This window comes from Lonchura striata, chromosome 35 (genome assembly GCF_050655825.1).
Source record: "Lonchura striata isolate lonStrDom1 chromosome 35, ASM5065582v1, whole genome shotgun sequence".
Taxonomy (NCBI): Eukaryota; Metazoa; Chordata; class Aves; order Passeriformes; family Estrildidae; genus Lonchura; species Lonchura striata.
The window spans coordinates 8,473,086-8,492,990 of record NC_140737.1 but is presented as its reverse complement, the minus strand read 5'-3'; the positions used below and the strand labels follow the sequence as shown (position 1 = coordinate 8,492,990).

General features: G+C 50.9%; 1 protein-coding gene across 1 annotated transcript in view; it reads right to left on the bottom strand.

Moving 5' to 3' along the window:
• The window catches only part of LOC144246964 (uncharacterized), a 712,254-nt gene that overhangs the window by 489,130 nt on the left and 203,219 nt on the right, over positions 1-19,905 (bottom strand). The gene's annotated exons all lie outside the window — the stretch shown is intronic.

The window sequence follows — 19,905 nt, the reverse complement described above, 5'->3', positions numbered from 1 at the left end:
CTAGTCTGCTGAGTTTCAAACACCTCTGAGGTCCTGTAGTGGCAGGCCAAGCAGTAATGGGTATAAATTGAAAGAAAGGAAATTTAGGTTAGATATTAGGAAGGAATTTTTTACTGTGAGGGTGGTGAGACACTGGAGCAGGTTCCCCAGGGGCGTTGTGGAGGTTCCAGCCCTGAAAATGTTCAAAGCCAGGCTGGATGGGCTTGGAGCTCCCTGATCTAGTGGGAAGTGTCCCTGCCCAGAGGCCTTTAAGGTCCATTCCATCCTGAACTTACTATGACTCTGTGGTTTCCTTCCCATGCACTCAGAGGAGCTCTGAAATCCATCCAGTGCAGGCACAAAGCTCATACAGAGTTTGGCAATTGCCAAACTACCTGGCCCAGTAGCACACGGCTTTGTTGCCAAAATCCTCAACTTCTGGCACTCAGCATCGTGTTCTACTTCCACAGACTGAGCTGCAAGGTGACAATTCCCACACAGGGACAGAGGCAAGTGCTGGCCAAGGGTGCTCCTTCACAAACACCCTGGGCTCACTGGGCTCAGCCACTCTGGTCTGGTGGTGCCTGGGCAGTGGGAGCAACCCAGGGTCAGGAAGCCCATTTCTAACTCAGCTCCTACCACCTGATGATGGAGCCATGTCAAATGGACCATCCTGGAGGTCAGTGGCCTAGAGGGGCTCAGTGCTTGCTCACTAAAGCTGTTCTGCTCTGCAGCTCTTTGGCCTGTGAGGAAATGCTGGCAAAGCCATGGCAGGAAAACCTCTCCCTGCACTGTCTGGGTTGTTCTGGGATCAGGAACCCAGACACAGGATTCTGAGCCCTGGCCTTGCACAGGAGACTCCCTGGAAGCTGCAGGGCCAGTGGGGATGTGCCAGCACTGCCCTGCTGGCCAGGAACTCTTCCCAGCAGTTACAGGGGAGCCCAGTGGGCTCAGGCTTGCACCATGGCTGCATTGAGGCTGAGAGAAGCAGGGGAAAGGAGCTGGACCTGAGATGTTGCAGTAAGCCACACTTCGGTACTCCAGTGCCTCTATGGGTTTGAAGGTCACCTTGATTTCAGCCGAACAATTTGGCCCAATTTCTCCCTCCTAAAACAGAAAGAGACAGCAAAACATGTATCTTCAAACTTCACATTTCTTGTTTTCAACCACAGTCCTGCAAGCCTTAGTTTAGAGCATCAGTGATGAGTTAACAGCACAAGGAGCTCAAGGAAACACTCCAAACCCAGCTCAGCACACTGCTGGAAGCTCTTGGTGCTCAGCTGATCAGCTCCCACTCTCCACAATGTTCCTACTGCTCTGACACAAGCCCTTGGTCACTTCATGCTGCTGTCAGCTACAGCGGGATGCAACTGCCACTGTGCACTCATGGCTCTTCACAAGAAGAGAACATGATCCCCTTCCTTGGAAATAAAAATATTCGTTTAACCTTTTTTGAAAGAAAGCAGCAGTGGGGATTATTCTGGGGTTTACTCCAAGATGAGAAGGGATTTTGCATTGTGCAGACACCAGGCATTCATCATCTCTCACATCTTCAGTACTCAGAATCAGGGCTCTGGCTGATTGGGAGGATGTGGGGGTTTGCTTGCACAAACAGAAAAGGAAAATGTTTTCTGTCCCTGTGTGCAGGAGAACTCAAAAGGCCCATTTAAACCTTCCACCCTTGTGTCCAAGCTCCCAGAGGACACTGGAAGGGACACTCAGAAATAGTGCAAGGCATGGTCACAGGTGGGGATGGGCATTTCTATGATTAACCATGGCAAGCTTGAGCTCAGTATGTGAACTGGCAGAGCTCCAACACCCTCTGCTGAGCCCCTGCCTACAAGAACTGCTCCCTGTGGACACTGCAGGACAGCACGGAGCGCCCCTGAGCTCCAGCCCTGGCAGCAGATCTCGGCTTTGTCAGGCTCCCAGCCCTGCCCTGAACCTGCAGGGCAGAAATGCTTCCAGCAGGGAGCTCTGCAGCTGCACCAAAACTCGATGTCCTCCCTCCCAGCACATCGGGCCAGCTGAGGATCTGCGAGTGACCACATCCGGGTGGGAGGAGGGAGAGGGGGAGGAGGAGGAGGAGGAGGAAGAGGAAGAGGGGAAGGAGGAAAATGAGGTTCTCAGCTATCACTTACCACTGGCTCAATGAAGAAAATGTCATCGGAGAACAGCATGGGGTCTTGTTGCACCTTTGCTATCTCCTCCAGGACCGTGTTGCTCAGGAGGGCCGTGTGCTCTTCACAAGAGCTCATCTCTGACTCCGACGTTTCTTCCTCCGTTAAGTTTTCCTGCGACATCTCTGACCACGGCCGCAGAAAACGACACTGCCTGCAGCCACAGGAGAGACAAGGCCAGCAGATCGTTTAAGAAGCCACATATTTGCAGAGGGAAGTGTGAGCGCAGGAGAGCAAAGCACCTGGGGAGGAGCAGCAGCAGCTCCCCAGCAAGGGCTGACCCCAAGCCATGGGGTCCCACATGAATCAGAGGATAACCTGCTGTTCACTGGCACAGCAGATCGTTTCACTCCACACCTGCAAGCTCAGGAGATGTTTCCAAAGCCAGAGAAAACTTCCTGGCTCAAAGCCTCTGCCAAAACTGAGGGAGAACCGACCAGGCACTTCAAGTGGATTTTCCTACCACTGAGCTGCTCAGGGGAGGCAGATAAAGATCATGGAGCAGAACTTCCCTGGGAAGGGGAGATGAAGCTGGGCTGCAGCTACGTGTTACCAGCGTCACTTTTTGTTTCTGCCATTTTGGACCTGCCCTGATCCCTACTCTGCCTTTCACAAGAGCATCCCACAGCACTTCCAAAGGAAATGGATAAATTCAGGCACCACACCCCTTCAGTGACATTCAAGGTTTTATGCATGAAAACAGAAGCTCTGAGAGGTGAGGGGACTTTGCTGTGCAGGAGGGAGACAGAAAACTCCTGGAGAGGCCTTTTCATGACCCAGAGCTTTTTGGGTCCCATCCCAGTGCATGGTAGTATAATGTCCTGAGAGGGAAAGGATCCTGCACTGTGTCCTCTCATTAAAAAGTCCTCTTGGCTCTGAGATTTCAAAAGCTGCTCTGACAGCAGGACAGTGGCCTTGCCTAAGACTGGAAGTAAGGGAGAACAAAATGTCCTGGTGGCAGTCCAGGACACAAACTGGCATGAAAACAAATGTAATTGGAAAAAAAACCCCACAAAACCAAAACCAGGTTGAAGTTTACTTGGGGCAACCGAGTTGCTTTTGAGGGCAAAGCAGGTCACCTGGGGTCCAGGCTGAGGCAGGGAAGTGGGGAAAAATGGAAATAAAGAGCCCAGGGAAGTAGCCAGATAAGGTCATGGGGTTTTTGTTGACACACAGAGCTTGTATGGAAGTCAGACATTGAGTAAGGAGATGGAGAACAGTGGAAAACCAAGAAGCCCAGGGCACTAAAGCCATTCAGGTGGGCAAGGGTCAATCTCCTGGTTCTTTGCAGGCAATTTAAAATGACTGGGGACTGCAAGCAACCGGGCCCTCAGCAACCAGGGGCTTGCCACAGCAGTTTTGGTCCAGCAGTTTTGGCTCAGCAGTTTTGGTTCAGCAGTTTTGGCCCAGCAGTTTTGGCTCAGCAGTTTTAGCCCAGCAGTTTTGGCTCAGCAGTTTTGGTTCAGCAGTTTTGGCTCAGCAGTTTTGGCCCAGCAGTTTTGGCTCAGCAGTTTTAGCCCAGCAGTTTTGGCTCAGCAGTTTTGTTTCAGCAGCTTTGGCTCAGCAGTTTTGTTTCAGCAGTTCTGGTTCAGCAGTTTTGGCTCAGCAGTTTTGTTTCAGCAGTTTTGGCCCAGCATTTTTTTCAGTTTTTGTGTGGTAGTTTGCACAAGCAGCCTGAGCAGAAAAGGTGCAGCCACCCACCCTCCTTGTGCAGAGGGTTGTGTCTTTTTGCTGGTTGTGAGGTGCTTGCCTGTTTTTTTTTTCTTTCTTCTTTATGTTTTTTTTTCCCAGCAATGGCTTACAAATGATGAAAAGCCATTGCTGCTGCCAGCAGGAGTGCACTAACTCAAAGAGAACCCCCCAGGAAGGGCACAGCTGTCCAGGCCCCTGGCTGCAGGGAGGGTCTGAGCCTGGTGTTAATGGCAGAGGAAGTGCAGAAGACACCTGTGTGTGGTGTGAGCAGCTGAAGGATCTGCTCTGCCCAGTGGCAGAGCTTAAGGAAGAAGTGGGAAGGCTGAGGAGCATTAGGGAGAGTGACACAGAAATAAAGTGGTGGAGTTACACACCTCCAACCCTGAGAGAAACTCAGCAGGAGTCAGAGGAGCTCTGCCCCTCTTGGGATCAGGCAGAAGGAGGAGACCTAGGACACAGTGGGGAATGGGAATGGGCCTCTCCTGGGGAGGCAATAAAATTCCATCCTGACCCTGTACAGGATTCCATCCTGCACTTGGTCTGTCAGACAGATCACAGCCTCAAGAATTAAGAAGAAAAGAAGTGTAATGGGTAGTGGTAGTAGGTGATTCCCTTCTAAGGGGAGCTGAGGGCCCTTAGATCGACTGGATCAATTCCACAGGGAAGTCTGTGCCTCCCTGGGGCCCATTTACAGGATATCACCAGGAAATTCCCTAATAACTAAATGAACTTCATCTCTTCACCACTGTCTGGGGTACAGTGACTGTGAAATAATAGGAGTTCTCAATATTCAGTGAAACAAGGAGGGGCATCAACAAAAGTTTCACTCTGGACTTCTGGAGGGCAGATTTGGCCTGTTCAAGAGGCTGATTTGGCAAGAACCCTGGGAAACAGCCCTTAAAAACAAAGGGGTCCAGGAAGGATGGACATACTTCTAGAAAGAAGTCTTGAAGGCACAGGAACAGACTGTCCCTCTGTGCTGAAAGACAAGCTGGCAGGGAAGACAACCAGCCTGGATGGGCAAGGACCTTCTGAAGGATCTAAGGGGAAAAAAGAGGGTGTATCACCTTTGGAAAGAGAGTGAGCTGTTTAAGGATGTTGCCAGGTCATGTAGGAAGAAGATTGGAGAGGCGAAAGCCCAATGAGAACTTGAGGAAATTGAGTCATTGCAACTAACCTTTCCTTCCCAAAATGCCACCCTTGGTTGGAGTTTTAAGTGAAACTGGAATGCTCAGTGCTGAGCTCCTGAAGCCAGCAGGGACACACACCCTAGGGCCAGGCATGGTTTACTTGGCCCAAACCATTCAAAAGCACCAACACCCCCTGAGGCCACACGTCAGTTTTAGTCTTGGGCCATGTATCTCACTGAAATGAGATATGAAATGTCAGACCAACCTCCTCTTCTCTCGATTCTCTCCTTCCTCGGTAGGAAAAGCCTTCCACTGGAAGTGGGCTGTGACGTTACTCCTGTTCTCAATGAACATGGTTTTGTGGTTTGACATGGTGATGAACGTCGTCTCAACCGCCATGAAATTTGTGCTCAACCCGATGTTGAGCTCTACAGCTTCTGCGTGGAGCTCTGTGTGGGTACTTCCTTCACCTGGAACAAAGCAACGGGGAGTCTTTGCTCAGCTCACTGGCTGATGGAAGCATGAGGAACAAAGCAAACCACAGGTCACAGAAGAAAGTGTCACAGTTTTCAGCTGAGTGAGCAGTTCCATGGATCAGTCCATTTATCACATCCTGACAGCTCTGTGTGTACAGCGTGAGGATGTCCTGGGGACCTCCTTAAACACCTTATTTCTGGGAGTGTTTGTGCAGATTTGGCCCCAGGGTGACAGTATGTGCAGTGAGATTTGTCAGATGTGCTCTGGTGACCCACTCAGATCACCAGGATTTCTGCATCAAAGTCCTTCAGGTGACGCTGAGGAGCCCTGTTCAGTCCTGGCTTGCCCAGGCTCTCCCTGGGCATCCCAGGGGACTCCTGTCTCTCCTGATCCCTTGGATCCCTTGTTGCTGACAAGAAAATTTGCCTGGGGGCATGTGGGCAGCAAAAGTGAAGTGATGGCCCACAGCAGGAGGGGACACAGGTGAGGAAACACAACCAGTCTGGCTCTGCAATATGACAAACCACTACAAAATGAACACCGTGAAAATCATCATCATCTCCCTGTCCAAACCCACAGCCACATCAGTCTTGAAATATTTTATATTGTTCTGATCTCAAAAACCAAGCTGGAGCATTTCAGATTAAATAAAAAAGGGACAAAGGGAAGATTAATAAGTACAGAGCAGCTTCTATATGAAGACTGACTGGGATTCCTCAGTCTAGAAATCACATGGGAGATAGATGTGAGAGGTTTGCAACAGCATGAATGGCCTGGGAAATGGGGACGAGGAAAAATTTATCTTGATTTGTCACCAAACAGGAACTCGAGGGCCTGGAAATGTTATTAGACAAGAACTAATATATCTGTAAGGGCAGTATAGAAATAGGGTCTGTGACAAGCCAGTGGAGAAGCAGCATATGGGACAGAGGTGTGCAAGAAACACATTGCATTGGAGAGAGTCTGATGCAAACCTCACACCTCACATACAGCACTACCTAGGAATAAAACAAAACTTCACCCAGGCATAGCCACACGGTAGTGGAGAATCAGGGATCCTCCTTCCTCCACTCAGCAACTCCCAGCAAAACAAGAGTCCAAAAATCTTAGTCCCGTTAGAGGGGATCCACTTTCTCAACCCCCTAAACACCAAGGAGTTCTCTGTTTTCTTTGGGATAAAGCTGAACAGGGGAGGGACCTCTAGAGGGAATGGAGGGGGACAGGACAACAGTGAGCGATGGTGCAGAACTGTTCTGTGCCCGTGCAGGGCCCAGCACTCACCTGTGTTGCAGCACAGAGACCCGGAATAGTCACCGGTCGTCAGCGCGTGAAATCCCACTGTCACCTGCACGGTGTCACCAGCGCCCACAGTTCCCGTGGCCGGATCCACGGAGAAAGGACTGCAACACAAAGAGAGGGCAGCAGCTGCAATGTTCTGGCTCCTGCTGTTCCTCTTTCCCAGCCCTGGTACCACCCAAAGGGGTTTTGCACAAGGACAGAGCCTCACCTCTGGGTGCTCAGCTGGTAGTGAACTGCCCGGTTACTGACATTACGAACCAGCAGAGTCTTCTGGCTGCTGTGCTTGACCGGACACTCCGAGAAGTCCAGCTGGTCAGGGAACTCCAGGGTAGCTCGGGCACCAATGGCCCGAATTGGCACAACTATCCTTTCCCTTGCAGTGGTGCAGACTAACTCGTGGGAATAATCCTGCCAGAAAGGAACCTAGCTCAGCACAGGACATTTAGTGCCATCCCCATGGCAGAAGAAAAACCTACAACCCTTCAAGGGCATCGATTTACCTATTCCACCCTAAAATGAATGCTAAATTCTACTAATATGTCACATTTTAAGGTCACCAGCGCACTTTGCAAAACCTATCTCAATGGCATTAAGCTCTTGTGTCACTTGGGTCATCCTTAGGCCACCATAATTTTACTCTAAATTTTAATGATGCTAAATAATTCCTAAGTCCCTTCTAAGGAGCATGGAGCTAGGGAACACAGAACATTCCTGTTTAGGTTTCTATAGTCCCACTGTCTGAGAAGAGAACAAAGTGTTAAAGTGACTCTAATCAGCAAAAAGAAGATGAGAAACCAGCTGCACCCAAAGAGCTCCTGCACCTCTGGCCTGGTGCAGAAACATGGGTTGGCTCAGACCTGCCTTCTAACTTTGCCTGTCCAACCAAGTCAGGGGAAGAACAGCGCTAAGAGATGGCAGCATGCTGTTGGAAAGAGCCTCCCTTTGCTTCCCGGCAAGGCTTCCCCCTTCCATGCCACGTCCCAAACCCTTCTATGTGAACAAGCCTCCAGATCACAGCACTGAGATCAGACTTGCCAGGGCCCCAGTACCAGTGTTCAAACCTCCCCAAAAAAGCAGGTTTGGCACGGAATGGGTGCCAGCTGACAGAGCCACCACTGTGACAGGCATGAAGGCAGAGGCACAGCAGTGTCACTGCTGTGGGGTCACAGCTCTGCCTGCAGGTCGTGCCTGCCCTACATGAGCTCTTTCAGGCAGGTGACCAAGTCCCCTGCAGCTCACCAACCTCCTGCTGGCTAAGGGCACCTAGAGCCCAGTGTGCCCGTGCCAGGCCGGGCTCACGGGCACAGCTCATCCTCTGCCCTGGCCCTGCAGCTGTATCATGGTCACTTGTGCTCTGGGACAGCACAGCTGCAAGGCTGGAGAACAGAGGGTGTGAAAAAGCACCGTCTTTGCTCCAGCCCAGGGTGAGGCAGGGAAGCTGTTGCCAGTCAGGAAGGAGGAAAGCTCTCGGACCTCTTTGTTCCTCTAGTGTTCTCCATAACAATGAAATCCCTTCCACTGTACCTAGAGATGGTCAAAGATCTATCAACACACCTCTGTCATTTTCGCTGCTCCCCTGCATCTTCCTCGGGGATGCTCAGGAATGTGCAGGGGGGGAAGCAGAGCCTGTCAGGCCTGGGCGCATTGCCTGACAGCAGGAGCCAAGCTGTGACTGGCTGCAGGCTGCCTGCCCACGGCCTGGAGCCAGGCTCACAGCACGGAATGGGGCTGCATGGAGAGCAGGGAAAACAACAGCTTTGGAGGTAATTCTGTGTTTTGGCTCCTCCAGTCTCACCTTGCCCTTGCCGGGGGTGAAGCGGATGCGCACAGGGGCAGGCACACCCGGCGTCACAACACGGTACGCGTCGTTGGAGCCCGCGAGCTGGAAGTAAGGCGAGCTCTCCATGGAGACCTTCACCACCTCAGGCAACTGCAGGAAAGACATGAAACGATTGTTTTGCCACTCATGGAAACAGGACAAGAGGAGACCTGTCCGTGCCCTGGTGAATCCCTCCTTGACCCCTTTTCCAAAAGCACTTTCAGCTGTGGAGCCACAGGCACGTAATTCCTGAGGGTGAACCCAAATCCCTTCTGGGTCCAGCATTTTGGCCAGGGGCAGTCGGGCAGTGCCTGGTGGGAAGGAAAGGCCAAGCAGGTCATCACCAGCAGGATGGAGACAGAGCACTTGAACCAAGTCATCTGCATATTCAACCAGAACAAAAAACCTGCTGGCTCCTGCCTGCACACAGCCACGCAGTAGTCGTGTTCCAGAGGGATTTTGTGCTGCCTGAAAGCAAAACAGCACATTATCCTGGGGGAAGGAAGAAATTCCCTTCTAGCAGATGAGGTTTGGGTAGGGCAGTTCTGGGGATACAGTCATGCAGGCAGGCCAGCAAGAGAGGAGACCAAACACTTTGGCCTTACTGGGAATAAAAGCAAACCTGAAAAGCAAAAGGAACACAGCAAGACAACCCCTAAAACAAGGAGATGGCAAGGAGAATTTAAATGGGCAGTAAAGCAGCAAGGAAGAATCATAAAACCATGAGAGCAATCAGCTGGCCAAAAGTGACAGAAACACAGACAGGCTGTGCCTACTGACTATGGGCTTTGAAGGCATTTTCTGCCTGGAGAAACATGACCAGCACTGACTCACAGTGTGGTTCCAGAATTAAAAGCCAGTCTTGGCTCTCCAGGGGTTCTTGCTGCCTGTGCAGGCAAGCTGGGCTGTTGGGCATTCCCGCCTGCAGCCAGCAGGCCAGGTTCTGTCCTCTGGGATACACAGACACAGCAAACATGCATTTTCTAGCACATAGATATCAACCCCCGAGCACCAAAATGCTCTCAAGAAGTCTAAAGTGGATGATTTTGACTCCCTCCTGTCTCTTGCCACCAGCCCACTCTTGGCACAAGGCTCATTTGAGAAAATGTTTTCCTGACTGAAATGCAAATGGTCTCCATTTTCCTCTTTACAGTGGAACACAACTGCTGATGTTTTTCGCCTTTTTCCCTCTCAACTCTCTTGGGAAACTGCAAAACAATCACAATTTCAAGTGAAGGTAAAAACCTCCAGGAGCACATGGCTTTAGATATGCTGTGGTTCTCCAAAGGGAAAGCAGAGCTCCAAGTTTCTTTTGGAAAACCTGAGCAGAGCTGGATGAAGCCTAGCAGGAGCCCAAAGTGGCACCTAAAGGCTTCTGGCTGCTTCTGCTACATCAGCCTGATCCCAGGGCTGTTTCAGAACACACTTCCTGCAGTGCCAGTGCCAGTGATGAAAAGTGATTCCAGCATAAAGTGGAGAGGGCTCAGCCCCTGAGCTTTGGCTCTGAGCTGCACAAAGGCAGCCAAACAGGCTGAGAGAGGCAGAGGAGCCAAGATTAATCTAGGAGACACAGGATGTGGTATACACTCAAGGCAAAGCATGAGAGCAGGTAAGAACTGTACAGCCCTCAACATTCCTATCAATCCAGAGCTTTCAAGAGAAGGCAACTCCTTTGGGATACCATCAACACATGGCCAAGATCAGGGAGAATTCCCAGCACAAGAAGATTTCCACCATCTTGCAGAACAAAGGTGCTGAGACGTTTTCTTGTGGATGTGCTGCAGCAGGTAACTTGCTTTGCTGTACACTCTGGGAATTACACCACTCTTCTCTTCCAGCACACTGTTACAGCTCCAGCCCCCAGCACTTACCTTGTCCTTATTCATGAGAGACACCACCATTTCAGAGACCTCATGAGCGACAAAGCCCTGAAACACCACATCTGGTGGGGAAACCTGAAGCAAGTTCTGCTTCGGAGGAACTGACGACAGCTGGAGAGGCGAGAGAGAGCAGGGAGAGGTTCAGCTGCTGGGAGGAACGGTCGTGAAGGATCCCTTACACTGATCCCCAGTGAAGTACGGGTGCTGGGTGAGCACGTCTGCCCAGCCCACACTGGGCAAACAGTGGCTCACCCACCTCTGCTCTGAGCTGATCAAGAGCTGCTGGGCCACACAGAGCAGGCTCAAGCCAAGCTGTTCTTTTGGCACGTATTTCTCCAGGTTTCCTTCTCCAGAATGCCAGGCAGCACTTACTTTAAGCACAGCCCTGTGCCCATGTGGTCACAGAGCTCTGGGGCACTGAGTGAGCACTCATGGAGTAAGTAAAATCCACAAATTTACATCAGACTCCATGGGAAACAATTTTAGGATGTCCTTTACTCTGAGACAGGGAAACCAAGGCCCACACAACTGCAAATATCTTTTTTGATCTAGAACTTAGACATCAGTAAGAAGAGAACAGTACCAGAGGAGGTGTGAGAGGTGAGGTGATATTTTGCTGAAGCCAAAAGGTTATCTAGCGAAAGAATGGAATTTGTTGGTTCTGTGTGTCATTTGTGGTGTGGATTTGTTCGGGTTGGTTTGTTGGGTGCTGCTGTGAGAGGGACAGGGTTGAAGAGCTGACCAAAAGGAAGCAGGATGAGAGGGGAGGGGACAGAAAAGCTGGCAGCTGGACAGAATGGAAGTTCCTGAGTGCCCATCCAAGGGGAAAGGGGACAGGGACCGCCCTGGCTGGGTACAAAGGAGATAGAAAGATTGCCATTTTCTCAGAGGGTGTGTTTGTTCGTCTCTGGGAGGAGGGAGGCATGCCCAACTCAGCTGAATTGTTACTCGTTACAGAATTTCTGTGAGAGAGAGAGAGCATGATTTATGTCTGCAGTGAGACTTGAGCTCCCCCTCAGACAGGCCCTGATGAGCGGCCTTGGTGGGGCCTCGAAGCCTTTGATGCAGTGAGAATTCAGTAGTGGCCAGTCAGAAATTGTGTTAAGGTAACTACAAAGCAATCAGCTGTCCGAGCATGAATTGGAGTAGAGCTGCAGTGTGAAAAGCCTGACCACCTTAAGGCAAAGGTAAACAATGACAGCTTGCCAATCAGAGTGCCTTTGTAAACTGTAAACTATATCAGAGTGTGTATAAACTGCCATCTTATCACAAATAAGGGAAGAACGTTGCATTAATCATATTGCTTGGATGTGTGTTCTGTCCTGTCCAATTTTCCAATTTTATGAGGTCCCTGGCTTTTGTTACTAATAAATAGTTTTCATTTGTCCTCTTTAATTGCATTTAAAAGTTAGTGCATTTCAAACAGAGGTAAAAGCAAAAATAAAGTAACACAGAAGTTAGGAAAAAGACAAATGAGTGAGTGCTGAATGAGGAAAAGGTTCAGTTATTTTCTGAGCAACTTGAGTGAAGGTAGAGTTGGTGACTCCTTTTTCCATGAGCTTTAAATGGGTGCTTTCTTGTAATTATTGCCATCTCACATGATACAATTGTAGAGGCACGTCTGGGATGACACAACAACAGCAAATGCTTCTGGAGCAGAGACATTGCTTTGAGAAAACTCTCCCCTTTGCCCGCCTTCTCCAGCCACACTGCTGTCACTCCAGAGACACAAGCAGGCCTCCTGTGTGACTCCCCAGGAGACACAGTCTGCTGAAGGGAGTGGCTGCAGCATCCTGGCCTTTAGTTGTGCCCTTCCCTGAGGTGTTCCCAACGCCCCTCTCCAGGGCAATCCTTAACCAGCGTCTCTTGCTGCCAATTTCTTGCTCAACAGCCCACCTTGGTCACCTACCCCTTTGGGCTGTGCTTTATACTGAGCCAGTCCTGCCAGAAAAGCAGCTTTAAACACACCTCTAAGTAGGCACTGATACAGATAAAGCACATCCATTCCCCTCTGCCCAGGGCGAGTCCCCTGCACATCTGGCAGCCTGCAAAATCTAACACCCCGTCAGGGTCCAACACATTGTTCCAACCCAAAGCATTAATGAAATTCATTTTGTTCAATCTGAAGTAATTCCTGCAGCTCCTCGGCCTTCAAAGGCCAGCGCTGCCACTCGGAAGGGAATCCTGTGACCCCGAGCATTTGATGGCGACCACACCAAAGCAAGAGGTGGCTACTTCAGCAGGAGAACGCAAATGGCAATTTTGTGCCTTTGTGTCCCCAGCCTTCCCCCCATTGTTTTAGCAATGGCAGCTACACTTAGGCAGTTTCAGCAGAGGTTATTTGTGTTGGCTCAGTGCAGATCAGGACTCCCATCCACCACTACCAGCAGTTTGCACCGACAACAGGACCTGGACACTGAGGTATTTTGCTGGAGGCAAGCCTGTCACAAGCACACACCCTCTTCAAACTTCACATCAAACAGGTGTGGAAAAGAGCAGGAAAAGGCTACCTTTTGACTGGTGTTACTCATGTCTAGAAATGGGCCAGTTCTGGGTGGAATATTCCCTGCAGTGCTGGTCTTCTTCCTGTTGAAAAACTTCTCCCACAGGGACTTAGAAGGAAGCAGCTGAAAGGCAAAAATAAACCAGCTAGAGTCTCAGAGATGTGCTTGTTCAGAAAAGCTTTTCTTGAACAAGTGGCACTGGTGAACAATTTGTGATCACATAGTCTAGGACAGTCCTGGAAGCCCTGGAAGTTACTTGCTGAAATACTTAGCACAGATAAATTAATAATACAGAGTGGAATACACATACTCCAACCACACAGCTGTGTCCCATTAGCTTCTCCATGATGTAATGTGACATCTTTGGGAATTTCTCCTCTTTGGGCATTTGTTTCCTCTTATATTTCAGTGGATTGAGGCATTGACCTTTACAGAGAGTGGGGAGGAGCTCTCAGAACTCCCCAAACTCCATCCATGGACAACACTGAGAACTCACAGCAAGGAGCTATCGCTGCTGGGGGAGTCCAAGAGACGCAAGAAAGGAACGTTGTACCAAGAATGAGGAGCACAGGAATGTGTCCAAGTTTTAATTTTCTCTGTTAATCTGCATTTGTTTTCTCTGTCTGGACTCACAGACCCCTCCACAGAAGAAAACAGAGGGGTCTCCTTGACAGAGCCTCAGCAGTGGGGCATCTTCACTCCAGTGAGCTCCAGACACCAAGGGACCTTTGTGGCCTTGACTCCAGCACTGCCTGCAGGGCTGGATCTGCATCCACACAGGAGATGAGAGAGAGCAGCTGGCTTGGAAGCTCTTCCAGCTGGGACCAGCCATGTCTCTCTAGGCTTTGGGCAGAGTTTGAGCTTTCTCCGCCCCACCACATGCCCAGGTGCCTAAGGGCCGGTGGGTCAGAGCAGCACAGGTGAGTGCCCAGCCTGACAGAAGGAATTGCTGTGGCAAAGGGAAAGGGACAGAAGACACGCTCGGGGCTTCAGCTGCACATTGGTTTCACTTAGCTCAGCCAGGCAAGACCCTGAGGCAACACACGGTGTTCCCTACAGCACCAGGACAGCCCCCACCAACAGGAGCACGGCACAAAGAGGTGGGGAGGGCGTCTGCAGCTTCACAGCGCTGCTGACAACAGGGGCAGGGAGAGGAGGGACACGAGAGGAGTTTTAACACAGCCCCAGTGGGTACTTACAGTGAAAGACTTCAGTGCTTCCCTGGACCAAAGACGGGGTGTCAGGATCTTTTCTCGGAATCCAGAAGCCATTTTGAAGGGAGGATATCCCAGATAAATGACAATGCCTCAAGGAAACTGGAAGGAGCAGCAATGGAGCTCTGAAAATCCAGAACCCAATTCCTGGCAGATTCAAGGCATATACTGGTGCTAAAAATTTTATAGTATTTGGAAGTAGCTAAATGCTTGTTTGGTGTAAGTAGCTAGTATTGTTAGGCCTCTAGCTGGACTTTATTTGAACTATATGGCTATGTTGTACAATTCAAAGATGGATCATACTGAAACCTGGAGCTAAAAATATGAACATTAATAATAGTTAGAACAAAGATATAGCTTAAATATTAAATACTTAAAAATACCTCAAGTGGATCTCCTTTTCTTTAGGCTAAACCAGCCCTGTTCTCTCAGCTGTTCCTCACAGGACTTGTGAGAGACTGCAGTGTTATGGCTAATGGCTTAAATATTGTTATAAAGGACTTTCTGCCCATTGTGACTGCATAAAGAAGCTGTGACCACCCAAGCCAACCCTTCCCTGAAAACACCTCCTGACTGGAACTTTGGACTGTGAGTTAAGCTGCCTAAGGGAACTTGAAACAAGACAAAGGTGACATTATTGCCCAGTTATCTCAGGTCTGGGGAGAAGTAAACAAAGCTGAGGAGAAAACCTATCCACAACAAAGCCAAACCCAGCAGCTGTCCTGAAAATCAGCTCTGTCTGGGTTCAGGGCAGGGAATTCATAGCCACAGACTCATCTGCTGAGGCCAGCTTTGCACACAAACCTCCCATCAAAGACCTCCAAAGTGCCCCCAGACCCATCCCTGAGGCCTTGCACCAGATGACTGCAGGCCATGCCAGGTAACACAACAGATCTGAAAATCCAGAACCCAATTCATGGCAGACTCAAAGGATATACTGGTGCTAAAGATTTGATATTATTTGAAAGTAGCAATAGATGGAGTCAGACTTGCCCCACCCCCCGGAGGTCCCACCTTGCCCAAATCTGCATTAATCCACTGGAGTCTTACGTTTTGCGAGAGAGACCTCACCACAGAGAAGACCAGAAGAGGATTTTGTGGTATGCTCATGGGATCCATGGAATGGTGATATTTTTTACTTAATCTGTCTCTGTCCTCTCTTTCTCCTCCCTCTTCCGAACCCCACCTTCCCTGCCACTTTTTCTTTCTTTTTCTCTCTATTCCTCACATTTACTGTTAAATAAAATCCAGACTATTGACTTTGGCAATTCAGAGGCATCTCCCTAATAATTTTAATAACCAGATTATAACAACCCACTGAAACTTGACCAGAACTCATTCACCTTTAAGCAGTTTAAGCAATCACTATAGGAAAAAAAAATGTATAGACTAGTACATTTAGAAAATGTTGCATTTCTTCAGTGCAAAAATGCAAAATCAGTAGCCCATATGCCATTCATCCACTCAGCTGTACATGCCACTGAACTGCTGCACCAGAGGACTGGCATTATCACACCCTGCATTTCCCTTTGGCATTCTCTTTCAGAGTGCAGATGAGACAAAACCAAAAAGTTCAGCTTTAGTCAATCTTTACCTTCAAAGGAAATTCAGGACTGTGTAGCAGAGACCAATGCTCTGTGAATTCAGGAATCCTTTGCAGAAACCAATGCTCTGTGAATTCTGGAGTCCTGTGCAGAGACCAATGCTCTGCGAATTCGGGAATCCCGTGCAGAGACCAATGCTCTGTGAATTCTGGAATCCTGTGCAGAGACCAATGCTCTGTGAATTCTGGAATTCTGTGCAGAGACCAATGCTCTGTGAAATCAGGAATCCCGTGCAGAGACCGATGCTCTGCAAATTCGGGGATCCCGTGCAGAGAGCGATGCTCTGCGAATTCGGGAATCCCGTGCAGAGAGCGATGCTCTGTGAAATCAGGAATCCCGTGCAGAGACCGATGCTCTGTGAATTCGGGATCCCGTGCAGAGAGCGATGTTCTGTGAATTCGGGAATCCCGTGCAGGGAGCGATGCTCTGTGAATTCGGGAATCCCGTGCAAAGAGAGATGCTCTGCGAATTCGGAAATCCCGTGCAGAGAGCGATGCTCTCTGAACAATCACTTGGCGAATGGCCCAGTGTAGCCGCCCGCTGGAGCCCAGGCTGGCACAACCAGCCAGGAGCGCTCTGTGGCTGCTGAGCCGAGCCGAGCACATCACCGCCGCTCGTCACAGACGCCGCCGCCGCGTTCGCGGTTTCCAGGCACCCACGGCACCCGATGGGCGGGGCCGGGCGGGGCCGGGCCGAGCCGCGGCGATTTTCAAAGGAGATTGTCACTTGAGCTACTGACTTGACTTCGGTGCTTTCTGTGAAAAACACCAATCACTTGGTTTTTAAGATTTTAAAAGTTTAATAATTAAAGTAATAAACTACCAATTAGAGTAATAAAAATTTAAGAGTTAGGACAATTACAAGACAATAAAAAGCAAAGAATTACGGACGTCCGGATGCTGTCCGTGAAAAACGCTGTGAAGCCTTTCCCGCCCTGCGCCGCCGGGATCTGCCCGGCGACCGATGACATCATTGGAGACTCGGGCTGCCATTGGCGGGCAGCAAAGAGCGGAGCCAATGGCGGGGCCGGAGGCGGCTCTGGAGGCGGGGCCGCAGCGGAGCAGCGCCATGGCTCCAGCGCTGGGGCTGGGGGCGCTCCTGGGCCCCGGGGCGGCGGCGAGAGGCGAGGGGGACCCCCGGCACCGGGACTCTTTGATCGCCCATTCCGGAGCACCGAGGGGCCCTGAGCCATTCCCGGGCGCCGCCATCCCCCCGCACCCATTCCCAGCATGGGTTCTACCCTGCACCCCCTTACCCGGCACCAGCAACCCCCGCACCCCTTTCCCGGCCATCCTGCCTCTCCCAGCCCCCAGAGCCCCCTTTTCCTTCGCCAAGAGATCCCCTGGACCCCTATCCTTGCCTTTCCCAGCGCCCAGCCCCTCCTTTCCTCAACGCCGAGGACACCCGGGACCCCTATTCCCAGCCAGCCCGGGTTTTCCCACCTTTTGCGGAGAATGGGGACACCGGGGAGCCGTGGAGCTCCCTTTCCTGGATACAAGAACCCCCTTAACCCCGCCCATCCCACCTCTACCCACCCCAGCCTTCCCCTTTTCTTAATCCTGGAACCCCCTAACCCCGTTCCCAGCGCTCCCGCTCCCCCTTTCCTTCCCCCGTGCCCCCCCAGCCCCCAAATCTCCGTGTGCCCCCAGTTCTCCTGTCCCTGCGTTCCCTGCCCCTGGCGCTGTCGGAGCCCGGCCCGGGGTTCCCGCAGTTCGTGTCCATGGGGTCCCTGGATGGGATCCCCTTCCAGCGGAGCCGCAGCCGAGCCGGGATCTCGGCACAGCCAGAGCCGGCACAGGGAGCGGAGGACTTCTCCTCCCCCTGCCTGCTGGCTGGGGCGAATCTCTGCAGAGGCAGAGCCTTGGCTGAGCTGGCCCGGCCCGGGGCTGCTCCTGGGGCCTGGCGGACCCTGGCTCGGCCTGGGGAGCAGCAGGGTGGGCCTCAGCAGTGGCCAGATGTTAGCAGCTGCAGCGCTAACAGCTCGGCCCCGCGGCCTCTCCTCCCGCTGCAGCTGGTGGGCTTCCCAGGAAGGGGATTTTTCCTTTTTTACGTGCATGTTCACAGAGGCATATCAGCTTTCTCAGCGGTTTAACAGATTGTCAGTTGTCAAAGCTAATTACTGATTGGGTTTTGTGTCAGACATGGAGGAAACTGCTCCTAGCTTCTCTGTGCGTTTCTGCCACAAGCACCTCCCATGCAAAACCACCACAGGATAGCAACAGGGGGCTGGGGATGGAAACTGACCACAGCAACAGGGGCTGGTCATGTTTGCCTATGAAGGAACCGAGTTGCCACAGGCACTCAGAGAGGTTCCATGGGGACTTTCTGAGACTCTCCAGACTGTTCAAGAGCTGGAATGTCACACACAGAGAGACAGGGGCTCCATGGAGACCTCCCAGGGCTTTCTGGGGATGGAAAGAGCCGTGTGGTCAGAGGCAGTCACAGACATTCCATGGTGACATCCCAGTGGACCTTGGGCTGCAAAGGCACCGGTCGGTCACAGGCACTCACAGGGGCCCCATGGTGACATCCCAGGAGTGCCCAGGCTGCCAAACAGCCAGGATGTCCCAGACACTCAAAGCTGTTCCTGTCATGGGCAGAGTGGGAGCTTCAGGCAAAAGCTTTATTTCTTTACTGGAGAAACTCCTGCTGAGTCATGAGGTGGAGAAATGATACCCAGCAGCCGCCCTGAAACCCCCAAATCCTCCAGGACTGCTAGACTTCTAAAATTCCTTCTAAGAGCAAATCCTCCAGGACTGCTAGACTTCTAAAATTCCTTCTAAGAGAGGAGCCTCTGAATGGCTGGATCCAATCCCAGCCCCAGATTTGGCAAAGGTGTAAAAGATTGGACAGGTGGAATTGAACTTCAATGCAATTTGTCCCACAGGATTAGCGATGGAATAACAGATATATTTATAGAAATATAATGGAACAGTTCATACTGAGTGCTATCACACAGCACTTACAGGATGGCCAGGGTACCAGACCCAGTCAGCATGGGTTTAAAAAGGGTAGGTCATGTCTGAACAATCTGGTCTCCTATGACCAGGTGACCCACCTGGTGGATGCAGGAAGGGCTGTGGATGTTGGTTATTCAGACTTCAGCAAGGCCTTTGATACAGTCTCCCACAGCACAGTCCTGGAGAAGCTGGCAGCCCACGGCTTGGACAGGAGCACACTTTGCTGGGTTAGGAACAGGCTGGATGGCCAGGCCCAGAGAGTGGTGGTGAATGGTGCCGCATCCAGCTGGGGACACTCACCAGTGGTGTCCCTCAGGGCTCTGTACTGGGACCAGTTCTACTTAATATTTTTAGAGATGACAGGGATGAGGGCATCAAGTCCATCATTAATAAATTTGCAGATGACACTAAGCTGTGAGCTTGTGTTGATCTATTGGGAGGAAGGAGAGCACTGCAGAGAGACTTAGATCGGTTGGATGGATGGGTAGAGTCCAACAACATGAAGTTTAATAAGTCTATGTGCCAAGTTCTACATTTTGGCCACAAAAATCCCCTACAAGGTTAAAAGCTGGGACAGGGTGGCTGGACAGTGTTCAGGCAAAAAGGGACCAGGGGGTGCTTGTTGACAGCCGGTTGAATATGAGCCAGCAATGTGCCTTGGTGGCCAGGAAGCCAATGGAATCCTGGCCTGCATTAGGAATTGTGTGACCAGCAGGAGCAGGGAGGTCATTCTTCCCCTGTACTCGGTGCTGGTGAGACTGCACCTTGAGTGCTGTGTCCAGTTCTGGGCCCCTCATTTGGGAAGGACATTGAGATGCTTGAGCATGTCCAGAGGAGGGCAACAAGGCTGGTGAGGGGCTTGGAACACAAGCCCTATGAGGAACATTTGAATGAACTGGGGTTGTTTAGCCTGGAGAAGAGGAGGCTTAGAGGTGACCTTATTGCTCTCTACAACTTCCTGAAGGGAGGTTGTAGACAGGTGGGGGTCGGTCCCTTCCACCAAGAAGCAACCAACAGAACAAGAGGACACAGTCTCAAGCTATGTCAGGGAAGGTTCAGATTGGATATTAGGAAAAAAAAATTCACCAAAAGAATAATAAAGTACTGTAATTGTTTTCCTAGGGACGTGGTAGAATCCCCATCTCTGGATATGTTTTAAAAAAGACT